This window comes from Octopus bimaculoides, chromosome 24, assembly GCF_046866305.1.
Source record: "Octopus bimaculoides isolate indiv1 chromosome 24, ASM4686630v1, whole genome shotgun sequence".
Classification (NCBI taxonomy): Eukaryota; Metazoa; Mollusca; class Cephalopoda; order Octopoda; family Octopodidae; genus Octopus; species Octopus bimaculoides.
The window spans coordinates 23,794,391-23,811,890 of NC_142951.1; the positions used below are offsets into that span (position 1 = coordinate 23,794,391).

At 36.6% G+C, this 17,500-nt stretch overlaps 1 long non-coding RNA gene across 1 annotated transcript in view; it reads left to right on the forward strand.

Moving 5' to 3' along the window:
* The first annotated feature begins 399 nt into the window (after positions 1-399).
* LOC128250819 (uncharacterized) overlaps positions 400-17,500 on the forward strand; it is a 482,529-nt gene continuing 465,428 nt past the window's right edge. Inside the window, exon 1 of the long non-coding RNA XR_008266801.2 lies at positions 400-5,023. This is a non-coding gene — a long non-coding RNA (uncharacterized LOC128250819). The remainder of the gene's footprint in view (positions 5,024-17,500) is intronic.

The window sequence follows — 17,500 nt, forward strand, 5'->3', positions numbered from 1 at the left end:
GAGCTAAGCAACAAATCTACATCTTAGATCCAAGATGGTCAACAAAGTAATCATAGCGACTCACAGATTGCTTTACATCAGCTTTCAGGTGTTGTACACTTTTGGATATGTTGCCTTTATGCATAATGCATTGTTCAAGTGATTGTCTATGTAAAAGCACAGAGTCAAAGCCAGATTATGTTGTGTTTATTTGACCACCTAATATATACTGAGACCATGTGATTTAATCATTTCCTTATCAACCTTCCTCAGGTGTCCCTCCCCCCATCTCCCTGGTTCAACAATATAATACCTGCTTCTTTTAAAGCATCCATCTTTAAACCAAAACCCTCTGTCAATTTTAGATTAGAAACTTTTTGTTGCATTACAAAGACCAATTTTAATAATGACAAAGTTAACTTTTTTTTTTTTTCAATCAAATCCTCCTAATGAATTGTTTTTCAACATGAATTGTAGCACAAAAGTATGTTTATGTATTTTTGCATGATTCCTGATGTGAAATCATGTGTTGAAACATATTGTTAATTTGGGGATGGTCTTTTTTTTTTTCTTTTTCCTTCTCTCATTCTGTCTTTGTCATGTTGTGTAGTGTGGTGGAGGACAACTAAAGGCAGAAGGAAAAAAAAAGGGCACAGGCACAGTAGAATACATAAACCTATATACATACACACACGTACACACACCACACATACTTAAGATGGAAAGAGAAGGAAATTAGTAAATAACCGTATAAAAAAAAAACAAATGAATAAAACACGGGTACAGCATAGTAAGCAAACCCATATACATGCACCCAAAACACACTATACGCATATGCTTCCACACACACACACACACACACACACAATACAGATGCAAACAAATCCACAGATAACAATGCATATGACAGAAAGACAGAATGGATTAAACAGAATAGGAGGAAACACATGGGATGGAGAGTTGCTGAAGAGGTCACAGGGTGTGTGACAAAAGATTTCAGACAAAGGATACTAAAATAAAAATGATAACAAAGCTGAAGTGATGAACGAGTATATAGTGCATATGGTTAATTGGAGTGGGGGGGGGGGGGGTAACCATCCCCAAATATGACAAAGGTAGTTTGTTTCATAAGCACCATGATTGAAGAAAAGGTTAACCCATTATCATTTAAAGCAGCCATATCCGAACAAAATCTTCTGCCTATTTTACATTCTAGCCATCCAGATCTGACCTCTCACACCAATCCTACAATGTCATTCTAAATATAAACAGTAATCTCATCAAGATCTCAAAGCTACAAGATAATGCATGATTAATCCTGAACAACATGAATTAATAAATATTACATTTGATAGAGTGATGGAAATACTCAAAGGGTTTTATGTTCTGCCAGGAGCATGGCTCTGGTTGGGTATTGTGTCTCAAAACTCTCTCTCTCTCTCACGACCACACACACACACAAACTCTTCTCATATTTTCCTATCGTGACAGTTATATCAAATACAACGCTGTTGTTTGCTAGGATGTATGTGTGTATATATATATATATATACACACACCTGAAAAGACAAAAGGAAATGCTAAAACACCACAGACCGAATGGTACCTGTGGGACATATGTCCCTCCCCCTGGGGTTGAGTAATAGCCATTTCAAAAACGTCCATCCTCTCTGCCCCCACCCTGTGTGTGTGTATATATATATATATATATTACAATTAGCAGCACACTCATGTTGTTGAAAACTGATTTCCCTTATGCAACACTTCCATAATAACATCTGGTGGTTTTACTCAACTGTCTTCTTTAACTCTGCTTAAACACTATTAGGTGAAAACAGATGCACTAGTTTTCCTTTTTTATTCCTTCCATGATGCCAGCAGCAGTGGATTGGCAAGATAAAATGCTTTATGGTATTTCAACTGTTTACATTCTGAGCTCAAATCCTACCAAGGTTAACTTAGTTTTTCATCGCTCTAGAGGTTAAGATAAAGTACTAGAGAAGCACTGAGACAATTTCGGACATAAATGTTTACCGGGCCCCTTTGAATGTGTGTTTTAGTAGAGTGCGGGGCCCTCAGGCAGTGTCGATTGACCGACGGCTCAGTTCGTTCCTGCTTTCATCCCTTTCAGGGTTGATAAAATGGATTATAACTTTTGGGACTAAATTATTGTCTGCCTCAAAGGCACAAAACTAAGAGATGACCCTTTGACAAAAAACGATAACAATATTGCCATCTTTAGGTGATTTTTATTTTCGTTGAAGTACAAATGTGCATGTGGGTACACACATACGTACACACACAAAATGGGATTTTTCACTTTCTGTCTGTCAAATTCACTCACAAGGCTTTAATCAACCTGGGGCTATAGTAGAAGGTACTTACTCAAGGTATTGCACTGTGGAACTGAACCCTAAACCGCTTAGTTGAGAAGCAAATTTTCTAACCGCACAACCATTCCTGTACTTGCGCGCGCGTACACATGCAAATGTTTCTAGATAGGATTCAATTCAAGCTAGGAACCTTTATTTTTGATCTAACACAAATAAGAATAATAACAATAAAGTTGAAGTGAAGCCTAATAGTATCTTTAACCACTAAACCATTATGATTTATACACACTGTCAAGAAGATATGTACATACTCTCCCACAAACGCACGTGTATTTGTGTGTTGGTGTGGTAACTTCTTAGGAACCTCTCTATGTACATTTTTGCCTAATCGAAGCATTTATTCACTGACGTTGCTCAATAACCAATTGGAAATTAGTTGAAGCTACGTCCAGTATTTACGAGCAATAAGTTAATGAAAAGAATCAGTCTTGAATGTATCCCTTTAAGAGTCGTATTATTATATATATATATATACAATACAAAAGAAAGACAAAGAAAAATACATCAAAGCAGTACTAAGTGCTTCAGTTGGTCGCACACCTCAAGGTGCAACAGAACCTACTAAAGCAAGCCACGCTCGCAGCATTATCACGAGCGATGGTGAGGCTAAGGCGTTGGAAAAGCCAAGCACCTTTACGGGTATCACCTGACACCCCAGTAAGGCGAGCTGCTCATGATGACAAGAACTTTGCGGTTACTAACCCGTGATTACTCGCTTTTTTTTTTTTTGCAGCTGATGACGATTGAGATAGACTCTCATGTACCCCTATTGTAAATCGCAGTTAGTCACTTAGCTAGAATATAAATCGACTAGAACTTATAAGGAGAATTGGAGCAAGGATGTTTACAAACAATCGAAAAAATTCCATCTTAATATTTACGTGAAATTACCAAGTGTGATCATTGGTTCTCTAGCAGGATCTATATATGATTTTGTTGTTAAATTGCTTATACTCCTACAATACACAAAATATTTTAACTGTTTTAGACAATTCCCAATAATATTCAATTATGAAAATAAGATTTCTTAATCTTCGAATGACCGAGATTTCCGACCGAGTAAAATAGGTATCCCATAAATCTATATTCTAATAGCGAGGTTAATAATGTGGAAAATTATAATCATTTTTAACAGTAATTCCCCAAATACGTTTTGTTTAATTCCAGTCAGATATCATGTGCACTTACTCAGGATTAAATCACTTTTGAAACTTAGTGTAGATTGTAAACACTGTAAATATACCCAGTGAATGAAGATGAGGCTATTTATGTATTTTAATTACAATACGTATAACCGAAGATTATATAAACTGTAATATATAGACATGAATATTTTAATTGTCAATCTATGCCATATTAAGGCGGCGAGCTTCAGAATTGTTAGCATACCGGCAAAAATGCCTAGAGGTATTTTGTCCGTCTTTATGTTCCGTGTTCAAATTCTGCTGGGGTCGACTTCGCCTTTCAACTTTTCGGGGTCGATAAAATAAGTACCATTTGAGCATTGAGGTCGATTTAATCCGACTTGAAACCAATATACACCACACGTGTACATATATATTTCGAATAAGTAGTAAATATTGATTGTATCTGAGAAAGTACTTTTTGGCTTTATCACTACTCTCACCTTAACCCATTAACTGCCAAATTTTTTTATTCATATTTTTTGGTTTTACCAGGTGTCTTAGGAGTTAAAATAGTATATAGTATTTAAATTTTCCTCATATGTGAATTATTTTGGAGATAATGATAAATTTTTCAATAAGTCCCAAATGGAGAACGCTGAAAAAAAAGCATGTTTATCCTTTTCTGTTCAATTGCAATAATAAACATTTTAGTTTTTCTGAAACTATAGTATCAAATGCGAATGTGTATGAAATATGAATGAATGGGATAAATGGGAGATGCAAAACAATGTTTTCGAAACAGTCAATTTTGTAGTTCAAAAATTGCGATTTATGACAAAATGTCCTCTAGAATTAGCCATAGCTAGAGCTAATGGTGACAACTACAAATATTGTTAAAAACACCTCGAACAACCGGTGGTGAGACTTTTTTTTAGCAGACCCCCAAATGGGGTCATGGCACGCAATGGGTTCATATAATTTAAGATTAATCTCCCCCTCCCTAAATGCTCACGACACTAACGGAAATAGGGATTACTTACTTTGTGCTCAAAGCAGGTCATAAGTGATCCAAGAGTACAAGTCATTGACAAAAATGAATTAAGATACTTTGTGTGTAAATTGAGCGATTTTGAAACAACTAATATCGTGAGCTGTCTTTTCTGAGAGCAATAGACAAAAACAAAGGATAATCTTGCTAACAACAATTCTGCTCAGATAATAGGGTGTTTCATTTCCGCTCTCTTGAACTGAACTATGGAGAAGACCTCCAAGAGAGAGAAAGCAGCTGCTCGAACCAGATATTTTGCAGCATGTTACATGCGATCATTCCTCGTAAATATGATCGGCAGGAGAACTTTCTTGGTGCAATCTTATGGTCATTCATGACCGAAAGGGGGTCTCTGTACCTTATTTATATATATATATATATATGAAATGTGTGTGAGTTTACCTGTAAGGTACTTGGAATTCCTACACCAGTGGATTTTGAATTTTACCAAGTTTGAGTCGAAGAGCCGTAGGCAGGTAAGAGTTCATGTTAAATACTGCTTTCAATCCAATCTTAGCCTACACTACTGTGTGTGCATGAATTTAGAACTTGAAGAATATTGCAAATACTAAAATAACATTTTCTAGCATGCTACATATTGATAGAAGTATAATTGTGTAAGTGTTTTAAGAACACGAAAAATATTGACATATGTTAAATTCAAATTACGACAAACGTAAACAAACAAACGAAGTTTGCCTTTAGAAGCGTTGAGATGTCTTAGAAAGTTAAAGAAGTGATTTTTTAAATTCTCAATCGCAGAATAATGCTAATAATGTAGCTAGCCACCTACACTTTTCTGTGCAAAATAGGGGTAGTTTATCCTGTTCAGGCTATATTATTAGCATTATTCTGCGATTGAGAATTTTAAAAATCACTTCTTTAACTTATTAACATATATAATTTCTTAATCTTATAAATTTTATGGAATTATCTCCCTTGTGTTCTAAGTCATCGATGATAATTGGGACGTTTTTCCAAACGTTCCGGTATTTTCTTGGAGATATTTTCGGAAAGAGAAAAATTTATTCCCAATAATTATTGTAAATTTTATGCTAAAGTTATAATGATTTAATTTTTATATTTGAAATCAACTTTATATATTTGCGGTAGTATTTTCCAGGGGAGATAACTATCATGTGGTCTATTAACAAATCCTGTAAGACTACTATATATAAGTTGAATAGATTTATATTTTTGTATTGTGCAAGGCGGCGAGCTGGCAGAATCGTTAGCATGCCGGGCGAAATGCTTAGCGGTATTTCGTCTGCCACTACGTTCTGAGTTCAAATTCCGCCGAGGTCGACTTTGCCTTTCATCCTTTCGGTGTCGATAAATTAAGTACCAGTTACGCACTGGGGTCGATGTAATCGACTTAATCCCTTTGTCTGTCCTTGTTTGTCCCCTCGGATCTTTTTTAAAACGGGGGCCACATTTTTCATTAACGAAACACTTTGAAACTTGGAACACTGGTAGAATGTGTCATATAAAACATCTTTTTCTCTTAGTCTTCTTTAAAAAAAAGAAATCCCTAAGATATTCCATGTTAAAGTTGTCGTATTTCTGTAATTTCAACCAATCACTGACGTCCATTCAGCCGATATACATTAAGTGCCGACTACATAAACAAACGATTCTGAAACAATTAACCCTAACCCTAGGGTTGGGGTTAGGGTTAAAGCAAATTTAAAATGAAAAAAGCAAATAAAACGAAGGTATGGAGATTAAATACGCTTTACATCTATTAATCAGCCAAAGGAGTAAATGTAAACAACTGAATACTTGTCAGTGATTGGTTGAAATTATCGAAATAAGACAATTTTTTACATGAAATAAATTCGAATACAAAAATATTTTTCTGTTCTATAACACAAAATAGATAAGTATACGAAGTTTGAAAGTCTTTCGGTACCAAAAACACTACGTAAAACATTAATGAAAACTGTGGCCCCCGTTTTAAAATAGATCCGTACCCTCTATGTTTAGCTCCTTGTAGGCAATAAAGAAATAAGATTTATATTTTTGCATTCTCATAGAAGGCGACGCATTTTTAAACGTGCGCGTCTGAAGGTGTTGTGAGGAGATATAGGGCTATGGCATTGATGAACCTCTGAAGTTGACCTGCAATTATGTTATCAAAAGCAAATTCGATATCAACGAGGTTTGAACTCAGAACGCTAAGAAACATAATTAAATACTGCAAAATATAGGGAAAAAAACCCTTTTGTATTTGTTACTGTAATGGCATTCAACAATTAATAACGTTACTTCCCATTACACGTATACTGCACATGGTTGCTCTACCTGTTGGAAATAGCAGTCAAATTTCGGCGGAATTTTGGTTTAAGTACCCCATATAACACGGGAATTCAAACGATTAGGCAAAAATTTCTTTTCTCTCAAAAATTTAAACCTCTACAAATCCTAAAAGTTCCACTCTTTTTTGTCTTCCATATCTCTCTTCCCCTCTCTCTCTGCCCCTCTCTCTTCCCACCTCTCTCTCTCTCTCCCTCTCTCTCTCTCCCTCTCTCTCTCCCCCTCTCTCTCTCCCCCTCTCTCTCTCCCCCCTCTCTCTCCCTCCTCCTCTCTTTCTGTAACGTACACTCAGTTACTTCACAGAGAACGTTAAACCGAAGTTATCCGGAAAAAGCCGAATTACTCCTTTTCTCCAGTTTGGAGCAGACGATAATTTTCAAAAGAATTTCTCGTCTGTTAATTGCTCACCGTCATATCAATTTTACATGATCCTCGTATATTTCATGAAGATGTCTAAATTCAAGCATTGAAGGTGAAGTACCATATTCATTTCATTCAAAGATATTTATTTCTTCTTTAATACCTATAAATTTGTACTTAACGTGTTATCTATCCCGAGCCAAAAAGGGAGATTTTTTAATGAGGAAATCGGTGTTGTTCAGACTCTTTCCCGTCCAGTCTCTCACTCTGTTTATTTTCTCTGTGTCTCTGTCTCTATCTCACTCTCTTTCCCCACACACTTTTATACATAGACGCAACCAGCAAACGACTAAATCTAAATCATGACAGATGATAATTAATTAATATATATTCGTGTGTGTGTATGTACACTCACACACACACACACACACACACACACACATGCAATGTACGAAAGTAGCAGACACATAAACACACACATATTGAGGATGAAAAGTTAAACTCTTTCCTTCCTTCTCTCCTTTTCATATTCTTTTCTATTTTCCTGTTTGCGACATTTTGTTACAATATCTTTCTTCTCAATTTGTCTTCCATATCTCTCTTCCCACCTCTCTCTCTCTCTCTCTCTCTCTCTCTCTCAGCTCTCTGTCTCTCTGTCTTCCCCTCTCTCTCTCCTCTCTGTCTCTCTGTCTTCTCCTCTCTCTCTGTCTCTCTGTCTTCAACCCTCTCTCTCTCTCTCTGTCTTCAACCCTCTCTCTCTCTCTCCTCTCTCTCTCTCTCTCTCCCCTCTCTCTCTCTCCCCTCTCTCTCTCTCGCGTACACTCAGTTATTTCACAAAGAACGTTAAGTCGAAGTTATCCGGAAAAAGCCGAATGACTCCTTTTCTCCAGTTTGGAGCAGACGATAATTTTCAAAAGAATTTCTCGTCTGCTCATAGCTCACCGTCATATCAATTTTACATGATCCTCGTATATTTCATGAACAAGATGTCTAAATTCAAGCATTGAAGGTGAAGTACTATATTCAATTCATTCAAAGATAATCATTTCTTCTTTAATACTTATAAATTTGTACTTAACGGGTTTTCTATCCCGAAGCCAAAAAGGGAAACTTTTTAATGAGGAAATTGGTGTTGTTCAGATTATTTCCCGTCAAGTCTCTATCAGCTTATTCTCTCACTCTCTCTCTCTGTCGGTCTGTTTCTCTCTCTCTCTCTCTCTCTCTCTCTCTCTCTCTCTCTCTCTCTCTCTCTCTCTCTCTCTCTCTATATATATATATATATATATATATATATATATATATATATATATATATATATATATATGCATGTATACATGTACGTGTTTTACAAATAGATACATTCATGTGTGTTTGTAAGTGCATTATCAATCACACATTCAATTTATGTGTTTTGCTTGTTCGGCAGTACGCTGCATGAAGCATGGGTGTTAACTCTCTCAAAACGCTGGGTGTTAACCCTACCCCTCTCTCTCTCTCTTCATATATATATATATATATATATATATATATATAAAAATTCAGATGAGTGGTACAACAAGGCACCGGGGCTTTATTTTGCTGGATATTAATACATTTGTATTGAAATATTTTATATATATATATATATATATATATATATATATATATATATATATATTCTTTTACTTGTTTCAGTCACTTGACTGCGGCCATGCTGGAGCACCGCCTTTTGTCGAGCAAATCGACCCCAGGACTTATTCCTTGTAAGCCTAGTACTTATTGACTCAGTTCACAACTGGCTCATTAATTATCTGAATGCTATTATATTAAGACAGGCAAGGGAAGAAAGGATTATCTATCTATCTATCTATCTATCTATCTATCTATATATGAGAATGTGTGTGTGTGTGTCTATTTGTGTGTGTCTGTTTGTCTGTCTGTCTGTCTGTCTATTAATCCGTAAAACTCGAGAACTACCCAACCCATTTCATTCAAATTTTACACATGCCTTACTTAGGGTTCATGCAGTGTCATGGGCCAAAAACCTTTTCAACTTCTTGCCTAATGCGAGCCCAGTGCAATCTCTTATCTCTTCCACTGTTTCAGTATTACGTGTCAAAAGTGCAACAATAACATCTCTCTATTGTAATGTCAGATACTTTCACTTTAAAAGTTTCAGTATTAATAGTGAAACTATCATCTCACATATATACAAGCATACATACATACATACATACATACATACATACATACATGTATGTATATATCTACAATATACATGTATGTATATATCTACAATATATATATATATATATATATATATATATATATATATATATATATATATATATATATATATATATATATATATATATATATATATATATATATATATATATATATATATATATATATATATATATATATATATATATATATATATATATATAGAGAGAGAGAGAGAGATATGTATATGTATAGATCTACATGTATATGTATATATATGTATAGGTGTATATATATAGATGTATATATATACATGTATATATAATTCGGCAAAACATTTTTCAAGGCAGTCTCATATTTTGTTTGCCCATTCAATTGTATCTATCAATCTGTCTTTCTGTGTATATATAACACACACACACACACACACATGTATGTTTATGTGCATATTTATATCTATTATATAAAAGTCAATGTATTTATGAGTATTCGTGTGTTACTTATAGATTCGAAAACTACTGCACCGATCCTAATGAAATTTGGAACACAAAATCCAAGCCTAGGGAGTAGGGTAATGCTGTATGTTTCATACAATTTCATGGGCCAAAATTACTGAATGGATCCTTATGATATTTGGAACTTAGATTCAATGAATAAGGGTGGGTATAATGCAGTATGTTTGGTTTGAATTTGAGGTGGCTTAAAGGAGGCAGAACCCACCCTCATGAAAATTCATAAATTTCCGATGTTAATGAAATTTCAACCATAGGTAATTGACACATATCAAGAAGTATTCCCAAAGTTTCCACTTCTCATGATGATTCTATGACCCCACTAATGGGGGCCTTAACTCCCAAATTTTAGTCATTTTCTATGATCCAAAACTAGGTCAAAAGTACTGAATGGATCTTTATGAAATTTGGAAATTATATTCTATGCATAAGGACAGATGTAATGCAGTATATGTTTGAAAGTGAAGGGGCATAAATGAGGCCATAACTCCCATGAAAATTCATATATTTTTGCTGTTGTTGAAATTTTAACCATAGATATTAGACACAAATGAAGTAATATTTCTAAAATTTCAACTTCTTAGGAGTTAGTAAGACCCCTTAATGGAGGCTTAAACCCCACAATTTAGTCATTTTTCCTAAGCCAAGACGAATACAATTGTACTCTTGGAAGATGTAGAGTCACTCGAGCATACAAGATGAGCGTTATTTGTAATTCAATGGTAAAACAGTGTAAGAGTTTGCTTAGATTGTGGTTTCTGCAATGTGGTGCATAAATCTTCAAGTAAAGGAGAGGCGTCTTTGCCTCCACTAATTCAGTTGCAAAGTGTTATTTTGAGTAAAGTTATTTGGTTGCAGACCTCATTTGAGTATTTTTATTATCACTGGGTCAGAGATAGTCCCCAGATGGTAACATTGATTTCAAGGCCTTCCCGGATAAGCAATATCATGAGGTTTGGTAAAGGAAAACTTAAAACAAGATGTTAGCTGACAACTAAGAGGGTTGCCCACTAGCAGACCATTGATAATGAAACAGGGGAAGTCTTATCATGTAGTACTATAGTTAAATGTTTTAAACAATGTTGCTATATAGTAATCAGTTAAAGTTTAGGGCTATTCAGAGGGTTATTAAGAAGAATATTTTAACAAAAGGATAGAAATTTATGGATACTTTTGAGTATATACCAAACTTTTACCACGATAGAGGGAGGAAAAGAAATTATCCAGAAATAGTTTAATATTTATACATATTGTACACTTAAATACTAACTCATCAGATGGTATCTGTGAATATTGATTAATTGGTATATACTGGTATTAATAAAGGAGTATTGAGGTAAAAGAACATTCTAATTATATATTAATAAAATTATAATCTAAGCAATTTTTTTATAAGTAATGAATATACCAGTATAGCCTTATATAAACTAAGTATGAATTTATAGAGATACAAAGATTAGCTTAATTTTATGAAGAAATAAAGGCTAATTATAAAATAAAGAAATTAAATAAAATAATCAAGTAGAGCAGAAAACCATAGGAAAAGAATAAAATAGTCTAATTACTAATACTAAGGTAAAGTATATGTAGCTTATTAACACCAATAGAGAAGATTTATAGCAAAAGTATAATAATTCAAAATATATTAGACTAAAAATTATATATTTACATATTTAGCTAATATCAATAAAAGACTGACGTCCGGTATCGGCTAAAGGAATATTTAAGTTATAGAACATTCATATTTTATACTAATCTTTCTTTATATAAACTAAGGGTTATATTATAGGTTTAAGAAGTTATTTAATTAAATTCTATGTCTTTGTGCAGCTGAGGATTGCTTTGCATTTTAAATTGATGTAGTGATTGCTTTGTTCAATTAAATGGAGTTGCATGAAGCGATCGCACTGCATTACCTCTGGATATCCTTGTTGCTTATTTTGATATATATATGTATAGACACACATATAATATATACAAACCCTTATGTAAGTATGACGCTATATTCCTGGTAAAGCAGCTGCAGGAGAAGTACCTAACCAAAAGTAAACTCCTGTTCTTGGCTTTTGTTGACATAGAGTAAGCTTTTGATAGGTTCCCCCCACTCTCTATGTGGTGGTCAATGTAGAAATTAGGGATTATTGAGTGGTTGGTGAGGGCTGTACTATCAAAGTCTTAGTAAGTAGGAAAGCAGATAAGTCACAAATCCCTTCAGGTAGATGGCTCTACTTGATATGTAGAAAAGGCATATGTAGAAACTCCATAAGATGTACTTGATGCAAGCTATGGACACATAAGAGGTGCAGCAATATCAAATGAAGTTTAACAAGGAGAATAGTTTTTGTGTGTGGCAGATGCACAGGTACAATAAACACTACAAATGTAAAGAAAATAGACGCCATCAAATGCCAAGAGGAGTTACCTAGTCAGCAGTGGAGGTGGATGCCGTGAGAGCGTAACTGCTAGAATAAGAATAAGCTAGGCAAAGTTCAGATAGCTTCTACCTCTGTTGGTAACAAAAGGCCTCCCCCTAAGAATGAAAGGTAGACTGTATATTGCCTGTGTGCGAACAGCCATGCTCCATGGCAGTGAAACATGCACTGTGATGACAGGGGACATGCGAAGGCTTGAAAGAAATGCTTCACTGGATGTGCAATGTCAGTCCACATGAGCGTAAGTGTCTTGAGAGAAAAACTGGGCATAAGAGGCATCAGATGTGTGCAAGAGAGACGAATGCGCTGGTATGGTCATTTGATGTGTACGGACGAGAACAGCTGTGTAAAGAAGTGCCGATCACTAATCATAGAGGGAACCTTTGGAAGAGGTAGACCCTGGAAGACATGGGACGAGGTGGTGAAACATGATCTTCGAATATTGGGCCTCAACGAAGCGAAGACAAGTGACCGAGAACTTGGCGATATGCTGTGCTTGAGAAGGCTCATCAAGCCAAGTGAAACCGTAGTTGTGGCTGTTGTCAGTGTCATGTAAATGGTACCCGTGCTGGTGGCACGTAGAAAGCACTTATTATACTCTTGGAGTGGTTGGCGTTAGGAAGGGCATCCAGCCATAGAAACCATGCCAAATCAGACTGGTACCTGGTGCAGCTCTCCGGCTTACCAGTTCCAGTTAAACTGTCTAACCCATGCCAGCATGGAAAGCTGACGTTAAAGGATGATGGTGATGATGATAATGATCACACACACACACACACACCATGTACGAGTATACGTAAACGTTTGCAACGATGATGTATAAAAAACATACACATATACGCACACAAAACGAGTGTATATATGTACGTGCGACGCAAGTGTAATCTAATACGAAAATAATATAATTACTCTCCCTAAACACAGCAAAAATTTGTTTCAAACGAATTCACATAATCTTGCAAACCAAATGCAAAAACGAAGTAAAGGTGTAATATTTGATAAGATAATATTGCGTTGTAAGGGAAATAACTAGTAATTGTAATCGACTACTAAAATTAGCAGAGTTACTTCCCTTACAATAACTGTAATATCCATGCGCCGGTATATGAGGATGCTTCTACAGGATCGCTCGACTTGCTAGAAACACACAGAGAGATATCCCTTCTATCACACCTTATTCTCTGCAAGGGAGAGAAAGGGGAAATGTAGTGACTGTGTGGTAAGAAGCTTGCTTCCCAACTACATGGTTCCGGGTTCAGTCCCACTGCGTAGCATCTTGGGCAAGTGTCTTCTACTATAGCCTCGGGCCAACCAAAACCTTGTCAGTGGATTTTGTAAACGGAAGCTGAACGGCTCGTTGTGTGTGTGTGTGTAGGTAAGTATATATGTTTGTGTGTGTGTGTCTTTCTTTGTTTGTCCCCTCGCCACCGCTTGACAACAGGTGTTCACATGTTTACATTCCTGTAACTTAGCGTTTCGGTAAAAAGTAACAAAAATGAGTACTGGGGTAGATTTATTTGGAGAGTGAGAGTGAGAGTGGGAGAGAGAGAGTGAGAGACAGAGATATGAGGTCAAGGTACAAGGTAAAGGAGAGAGACAGAATAGAGGAGAAAATGTGGATGTGTAGGCAAGTGCATTAGAGGGAGAATAGTTTAACAAATGATTAAAAATTGGGATTGAGGTGAACGTGGAGAATATCATTTCAGCAGAGGATGAGGGTGTAAAGGAAGGAAATAGAATTCAACAGAAGATTGATAGAAGAATGGGTGATGAATTGTTGAGGAAGGCTTGATAGAACCTCAATTCTGCTGAAATGGACGGGTCATTTCAAGCACGGCATATCACCATTCATCTCACTACCCCATCATCTCAGCTCAGTGTTTTGAGATTGGCCTTCAGTATTTTGTCCCATGTCTTCCTGGATCTCCTTCTATGAGTTCTACCCACTTTAAGTGACTGGCACTTCTGTATGCATTTGTCTTCATGTGGCCAAACCAGTGCAGTCTTCTCTCTCACATACTGCATCTAATTCCTCCAATACTCAACTTTTCTCTCAGTACACAAACACTCTGTCATACATGTACACTGACATTGCACATCCTGTGGATCCTACTAGCTTCATTTTTCTCTAGCCCATGCATGTCTTCTGCATTCAGAGCCTAAATCTCACTACCATGTAGAATTGCTGTTTGTATACATGCATCATACAATCTTCCTTTTGCTCAGAGAGAGAGAAAGACCTTTAGTTTACTCTTTTACTCTTTTACTTGTTTCAGTCTTTTAACTGCGGCCATGCTGGAGCACCGCCTTTAGTCGAGCAAATCGACCTCAGGACTTATTCTTTTAGAAGCCTAGTACTTATTCTATCGGTCTCTTTTGCCGAACCGCTAAGTTACGGGGACATAAACACACCAGCATCGGTTGTCAAGCGATGTTGGGGGGACAAACACAGACACACAAACACATACATACATACATATATATATATACATATATACGACGGGCTTCTTTCAGTTTCCGTCTACCAAATCTACTCACAAGGCTTTGGTCGGCCCGAGGCTATAGTAGAAGACACTTGCCCAAGATGCCACGCAGTGGGACTGAACCCGGGACCATGTGGTTGGTAAGCAAGCTACTTACCACACAGCCACTCCTACGTCAACAAAAGTAAAAGCTCAATAAATATTCTCCATTCTATTCTTATTCTAACAATTACACTTTCTGTGCTTCCTCCTCCACTGCCTTTTAGGTTCCTTAAGTAACAGAAATTATCCTCTACCTTTAAAGAGCCTCCAGGACATTTGAGGAAATTGATTTCTTGGGAATCTGTAGTTTTTATGGCTCCTGTGCATCTTCCACATACAAACACTGCCTTCTCTGATAATCTTCCTATTATTCCACTGCTCCTCTTGTGTGTCCATAGCTTGCACTGGGCACATAATATGGAATTTCTGCCTACACCTTTCCCACATATTGAGCAAGGCCATTTACCTGATGGGGGAAGGGTCCTGTCCATTTTCTTACTTAGTGGAACCTTAGTCTTTGCTAAGTTAACCTTAAGGCCCTTTGATTTCAGGTTTTGCTTACACACCTGAAATTTCTTTTCTAGTTCTGTTACAGAATCTGCTAAAAGAGCAAGATCGTCAGTATATAGCAGTTCCCAGGGGCAGCCAGTTTTGAATTCCTCTGTTATAACCCAGAGGACGATGCTGAATAGGAGGGGACTGAGAACCCAGCTCTGATGAATGCCTACCTGTACACTAAATTCATCACTATAGTCATAGTTAACCTTCACCTTACTGACAAAACCTCTGCACGTGGCTTGTATAGCTTCTACAAGCCATTCATCTATCCCTAGATTCCTCAGAGTCCACCATATCATACAGTGGAGTACTCTCTCAAAGGTTTTCTCCATGTCAACAAATGCCAAGTACAATGGTTTACTCTGAGTCAAATACTTTTCCTGCAGTTGTCTGACTATAAAGATAATGTCAGTGCTGCTTCTCCCTGGCACAAAGTTAAACAACATTTCATCTAATCTGATTCTGTTCCTAATTAATTGGGCTATAGCTCTTTCTATAACTTTCATGACATGGTCCAGCAACTTGATGCCTCTATAATTACTTCTATCGTAAGCATCTCCCTTACCCTTGTAGCAGTTGACTGGGGATGACACCTTGATGAATAATCTGACTAACAATATGGGTGACTAGACCATATCCTACTTTGCCAGACATTTTAAGCATCTCAGCAGTAACTCCCGATAGACCAGGGGCTTTCCCTGTCTTCATATCCTTAGTTGCCTTATCTATTATACTGCTGTCAACATGAATAGCTGATCCCTCTGTTGGGTTCACATAGGGGAGATTCCCCCTCTCCCACTCATTCTCCTCATTTAATCGCCTTTCACAGTGGCACTTCCAAACTTCTTTCTTTTCAGAGTTACTGAGTGCAAACATATTATTCATACATATACAATTCTGTCTCACATCTTGATTCTGTCCAGCACAACTGTCTCACAATCTGCAACACCTCATCTTCATGCTGTATGATATTGGCAAACCTCTTCATGCTGGTCTTCAAGCAGTAAGATATTTGCAAACCTCATCCTTTCTGCTTCTGCCCTTGCTAGATGCACCTGTCACCTAGCTTCCTCTTGGCTACCCAATACAAATCTTTGCTGCTTCCATCTCTCCAGTCTTTCCAAGCCTGTCTCTTCATTTGTAAGGCTCTATCTACTTCATTGTTTCACCACCAGGTCACTCTCCATCTAGTAGGACGTTGCCTTAGCCACGGATTTGGTCTGCAGCCTTCAGAAGGTCGTCTTGTAAGAACTTCCAGGCATCCTCTACATTATGCATCATAACCTGCTCCTCTTTCTCATCGAATACTTTAATCAGAATATCTCTAAACCTCTGACTGTTTGATGGGTCTTTGATCTTCCATAACTTTCTTTTCCAGACTGACTTGCATCTGTGTCCATCCAGCTCTAAGTCTGAAGTCACTTTCCACTAACTTATGTTGAGTTGTACATTCCTCACTGGGAAAGGATTTGCATTTATAAATATCTGTCTATTCCCGTTTCTTGTTAGAGTGCCCATCAGGTTGATAAGTAATTAGACGGCTGGCTCATTTCCTGAAGTTAGTGTTGCAAACCAATAAATCATTTGCATCACAGAACTCCAGGAGCCTTGTTCCCTCCTCATTTCTAGTGCCAAAGCCAAAACCACCATGTACACGATAAAATCCATTGGTGTGTTGCCCAACATGACCGTTGAAGTTGCTACACACACACACATACACACACACACACACATATATATATATATATATATATATATATATGTATATATCTTTATATATGAAGGGGTGCTGAAAAGTTCCTGGCTTTAAGGGTATCATGAAAGGCCTGGCTGGAGGCTTAACCTTCCAACTTCTTTTACAGGGCTTAGAAAAACTGAAAGACCACTGAAATAAGTGTGTGAATCTGAGAGGGGAATATGTTGAATAAAATCTTAATTAACTGATCCTCCTGTATTTTCTTTTACCCAAAGACAGGAACTTTTCAGCACCCCCTTGAATATATACAATTACATGTGTAAATATCTATACATATACACACACATTC